Here is a 6117-nt window from a genome sequence, read left to right as displayed (position 1 = left end):
AAATGACTACAAATGGAGGAAATGGCATTGCTTCATTTTTAAGGGATAATTGAGAGATTCATGGGCTTATTATGTCCTAAAGGATTTCAGTTCAGTTTTGTTTCATTCCCACAGATAGAGATGATGATAACTGTTTGGTGGCCAATGAATGGATTGTTACTGCGGCACAGAGAGAAATATCAACTTCACAAAGCAAATACTTTTTAATAAACCCTAAATCCATAAATAGTGACAACTGCAGTGGTAAAAAGACTAAATACTAATACAGTGTGTGTATTTATTAATTCCATCTTTACAATTAGGAGAAAAATGACACAGATAACCTCAATCAATAAACTTTGTATAGACTTTGTAAAGGTTGGCTTCAGTAGGTTGCAGGTAAATATTATGTCCTTTTTAAGTGCTAATTGATTGTATCTGTATAAACTGAATGACATTAAGTCCCACTCCACTCAAAAATATAGTTGTTCTTCTTGTTCATACAGTCGGACGTTTGATCTTCACTGTGCAGAAAGATGTCTGTGCAGAGTTTAACACTAGAAGGATGTTTTCACATGAATCTGCTGAAAAAAGGAAAGTTTGAAAGGTTGAAGTCAAGTCAGTCCTGGTCCAGTATGAAACTCATACAAGTGTTATGTAGAAACTTGAAGCCTCCAGTACACAAACACTGAGAATGTACTTTACAGTGAAATAGGAGACCTCTTGTGTCTGGAAATGAACAACATTTGCATATTGGAAATTACTTTTTAAAGATTTCAATGTGGAAATTATACAGTTTTTTGCATTATACGGTCTACATGTCTGAAGGAGATCTTGTGACATGTACTTTGATGAGGAAGATTTGAGGTAGCAACTTGGTGATTATGTTGTATATTATATTGATTATAATGACATGGCATATTGATATATTGACTTAAAAAAAATTAAGTCACCTAGTAACAAGAAATATGTAGCAACAATAAAGTAGTCAAAACATGTTTTTTTCACTACAATACTCCATTATAAAGATTACATGTAGACATTGTTTGTATCGTTACAGACTCTGCCCACCAGAACATTAAACAAGTAAAAAAAGCTCAATACACACATTTTCTGTCAATCAATGGCCTTTTCTTAAAGAACATAAAACCTGAAGACTCTTACTACTTTGTCCCTTTTTCTTTTCACTTTCTCTGCCTCCATGAGGTGCAGATTCACAGATTGAGCCTAAAAGAGCAGTTACTGTAATCAACCAACAGATGGCGATGTTGGATTCAGAAAAAGTCAGCTTGATAATCAGCATCCACAATCCAGATATTATTAAATCATAAAATACTATAACCCAGCAGAATGCAATATAGTTAAAACTAAAACTAAACTGCACTAACGAATATCATTATATCTACGGTATTTGTACAAAGAACAAGTGTAAAGTAACTCAATACAGTTTTCTCAGTTATGTTTTAAGGCAATTTACTTGATTATTTCTACTTTGTGAGACATCATACATCATTACATTTCAGTGGGAAATACTGCACATTTTAGTATGATATTAAAAATATGATGCATTCTTGTCTATACTGAGCACTTTGCCTATATTGTACAACTTTTTCTCTTCAGATATGTTTTATTGAAAAAGGACACATCATGAAATCAAAGTTATGTTTCTGGTTTGTTTCCAAATTACAGACAACAAAAAGACAAGAAACATGGAGGACTGTTACCTGTAGTCAACCTGCTCTCCTCCAAGGTGATCATTCAGAATTAATGTTGAGATAATCAGTAAGAAGCTGACAGATCTTGTAAAAGTATGTACTTTAAGTATTCATCAACTCATAACCCACTATTTGACTGTAGGAACCTCATAAGAATACACAGTTTTGAGCTTTAATTAAGCTGTTACCATTATTATATATACATTATTTTTTTACTGTGGGAATCCTACTTTAAGTAAAGGATTTCATTTCCAGTACTGGTACGATGTGCACTGTCTTCATATTTTTTAAGTGCCACTATGAAACCCATTACTGCCAACAGAATTTATCTTCATCACTGCAATGTAATCAGCAATGTATCCGAGGAGTATGTTGCTTACAGGAAAATAATAAAGAAGTTGTCTGACTTCTCCTTGGTCAAATCAAAGTCATTCTTGCGTTGCTGTTTGTCTCCAGGCGCTGGCACATGATCCACAGAGAGGAGAAGGGGAGTGGGCGGAGTAGGAGGAGGGGGTAAGCATATATGCAGATGGGAATTAGTGGTCCCAGTAAACACCTGGAGCCAGAGGGGAAACAAGATGATCTTATTCACATGCAAGTCTTGTGCTGCAGAATACACTGCTGCTATAACGCACTGCTTTTCATCCACTTCACACCAGAAGATAGGTAGGCATCACCTTTATTCCTGCTTTGGCTGTGAATGTGAAGATTTTCCCCAAAATCCCCCATTCAGGCTTACTTTGAACATGAAGATATTATAAAATTTGCTGCAACGGGAGAAAATGCCTCTGAAAAAATGTGAATGTTTCTTCAGCCTGAGATCATTATATGCACTATGGGCTTCACAACAAAAGAGGCCTTTCATTTCAAACTGCAGGGTAGATGCTGATTTCCTAAAAGCTATTGATTGAAAATGGCACAGCTGAGGAGCGGGAGAGGAGCCATGAATGGAGACAGTGGATTCTCACTTCCACTCCTCTCCAGCTGTGAGCTCTATTGCTGCCTGGCCTTGAAGGGGGGGAAGAGGGCCGTTCCTGCATATGGTGTTTTTCATGGGATTTAAGACACAGTGCTGTCACTCTCATGCATGCTTGAGTGTATAGTTTTGAGAGGTTTCATCTCAAAAGGCCGATGAAAACAACCACTGTATACTCTCTGCACACATGCCCCAGTTTGCACTAATTGCCATCACTGGCATTCCTCACCATCTGGTTTCATCTCCTGAACATTAAACCACAGCTTAATAACTGATAAGCAGCCATTATCTGTTTTAAAGGGCCATGCAGCGCAGATGTCAACTCAGTGCATATCAACAGGGTCAATACACTGTACATTAACCTAATTATTACTTATATAACATACAACTGACTGAGCCTGCCTCTGCCACCACACCAGCCCACACCCCACACACACACACACACACACACTGACAGATAACTGAGTGGGAGGCAGCAATGTCATATACCTCAGCATTTAGTTAGCATTGGCATCCAACATGACAGATTCCCCGTCTGGGTCGCTTAGCACTGATGGCTTGCAGAAAGGTTTCGCCTGTCTGCCTGGCTCTCCCTCACTTACCCCTTAATTCTGCTCTGTTTCTTCAGATGCCCACCCCCTTTGTCAAGGCGCTGCCATAATTATATAAGAGTTATGCAAACCTGCCTCTTCCTGGCAAACAATTAAACATTTTGAGTTCTGAAATGATGAAGTTTAATGGTGATAACAGTGAGCAATATACAGCCGCATATTGTGAAATTCATCATTTAAAACGAATAAAGTTGTCGCTGCCTGGATGCTATGTGGAGAATCATCATTTTGTGTATGACTTTATGCTAAATCATTCTCAGTCCTCTGTACATTAGCTGCAGTGGAAACTGAAAAGGCCATTTAAAGAAAATCAATTGTTTTACGGAGGAGCAGCAATCATTTATAAAGAATTTTACAATTCGCATCCCCAAACCCTTTCTCAAACCTCCCACACTCCACTGACCTGCCTGGTGTCTCTGACATTCGAAAGCTAATGCTTTGCAGCTACATGTGGTTTATACTCAGAGAACTGATACAGTACTTCAGGCACAACAGTGAGAACATTTGAAAAATGTTTGTTTACTAATGATTCCTTTATTCTCCAATGCATTAAGGTTTTATTGCTGTCTATGGTAATTTTGGTTTTTTGTTTTAAGAGGTCATCAAAGCAAATGTATTACTTATATTATTTATTATTTATTCCAAATGGCAATAAAGTGCTGAATCTTGAATCTGAGAGGCACAAAAACATCTAGAGTATTTCGGTTTGGGATCTTCCGTTTGTTTAAATATTTCAGTGCAAACATCATATAACTTAAATTAAGACCTCAAACACGCTGATACATGAACTAGTGTCAGTGTGGATTTTTACCACCTTAAAGATACTTAAAGGACCAGTGTGTTGGATTCTATATCATCCTGTTAAATACAACTCAACCTTCCAAGCATGCAGGAACAACAATGGTGGTTGTGAAACTCACAAAAAACACGAAAGGCCAAATCTAGAGGCAGTGTTAGGTTTGTCCATTCTGAGCTACTGTAGAATGCGGTGGTTCAACATGGTGGACTGGATGGAAGGCGATGACTGATAAACTGTACAATTAACCAAGATAGTTAGTGCAATAACTGCAGTTTGTGCAGATTATTAAAATCACATTTGAGGTGCTGGAACCAGTGAATGTCTTTGGCTTAAAAAAATATGAATTTAATTAATATTCTGTCAATTAAATAACCATACATTGCTAGCTTTTTTTTTTTACTAAAAGCTTTAATGTATTTATCTCTTATGTGTGAGTCATTGGTGTCTCTCAGAAGTTTGTTTGACCTGCAACAAAACCACCAGGAAAGTCCAGCATCCTGAAAACACCAGGACAACAGAAGCAGCAGGGCCCACCAGGCCATCTGTCATTCAGGTCCTTCTCAGCTGCCATGCACCCAGCAGCCATGGGACATCCAACTGGCTGAGTCACTCGCTGAACTGAAGATATGCCAAGAAGAACAGACAGGGGGAAAGCCCAGGCCTTTCCCTCTGCAGCGGGGGAATCACTCCTCATTATGTGTGGACGTGCTTTATTGGGTCACCTCTATTTTGCAGCCTGGTTGTTGAAGCATGGTTGTGGGGGATTTTAACATAGGCAACTGGATTAGCCTGATGTGGTATGAGCACTGATATGTGTCACAGGGGGTGATATGCAGTCTTGTAATATGACTGAACCAACTTGCCTGACTCGATTAGAGGGAGTCCATGTAACTCTTGAAATGCAGCTTTGTTTTAGAAATGCATCGAATATCGTGGCCAGTGGGCATCACTGACGTGTGCATTCACTGGGATGCATTCATGTGTGCTGTAGAATAGATGGTGTAATCTATTGGCAGGCAGCAAGTCAAATCTCTGCATGTACACTATTAGACTAAAGCAACAGTCTGGACATTTGTCTGGATCTTATATCCACAAGTTTCCACACTATTATTAAAAGTTCTGACCAAAATAGTTAAAAAGTTTTGGGGAAAAAAACCTTCCCACAAGACTGCAGGCTCATGTGGTAGAGTATAATGCCCATGGTGTTAAAACACAGATTCATTTATTTATTCATTTAACCTTTATTTATACTTGAGATATTACAATGACACCGAATCAATTATAAAAAGGTAAGATGACTTGACAGATAAATTAACTACTCCCAAACGCCTTATAACTGCGTCTCTGGATAGCTTAACACTTAAAACAGCACTAAAAAATGTCCTTGTTTAAAAGGATAAAAAATGCTTTTAGGGTTATGTTGTGTTTTGGGTTAAGGTTGTGCTGAATTAGGGTACTTTGGTCCAATTCAGGCACTGAGTATAAGTAAGTATTGATTTTAAGGAGGTGCTGTATTTTAAGAGTGCCTTTCTCAATCATCAGTCCATTCATAGTAGAAACATCTGAAAGATCATTATAATCTGTAGCTCTGGTTCTGGAAAATACCACTAACTTTGTTTTATCAGTATTTCTTCGGTCTTTAAAGCATATGGGTTTAATGTTCATTAATCATTAATCTCTGGTTAAACATTAAGATTTAGAGTATGTGTTGTTGCTGTGACTGCCCTTTAATAGGGTGTATCAGTTATGTGTGCCAATCACTGCTGTGGTTCTCTATCATCTCATATCCCCCATCAGTGTCAACCACAGGGTCAGCTCTCATGATGCTTATACATGACCTTTTAGAAGAAGCTCCTCTGTGTATCGCTGCTCATTTCCTGAAGTGGCACCCTGGTGGTACTGAGAAAAGAGAACAAACATATGATGCCGGTAAAGGGGTGCTATTCTCACAACCTCTCCAACCCACTCAAGCCCCCTGACAAAATCACAACCTATAAAACAGTAGAGTGTGCCTGTGTGGGTGTATGTGTGTGTGTG

Source organism: Morone saxatilis, unplaced genomic scaffold, assembly GCF_004916995.1.
Source record: "Morone saxatilis isolate NCDOM2014 unplaced genomic scaffold, NCSU_SB_2.0 Contig17, whole genome shotgun sequence".
Lineage (NCBI taxonomy): Eukaryota > Metazoa > Chordata > Actinopteri > Moronidae > Morone > Morone saxatilis.
Note: the sequence above shows the minus strand (reverse complement) of the source record.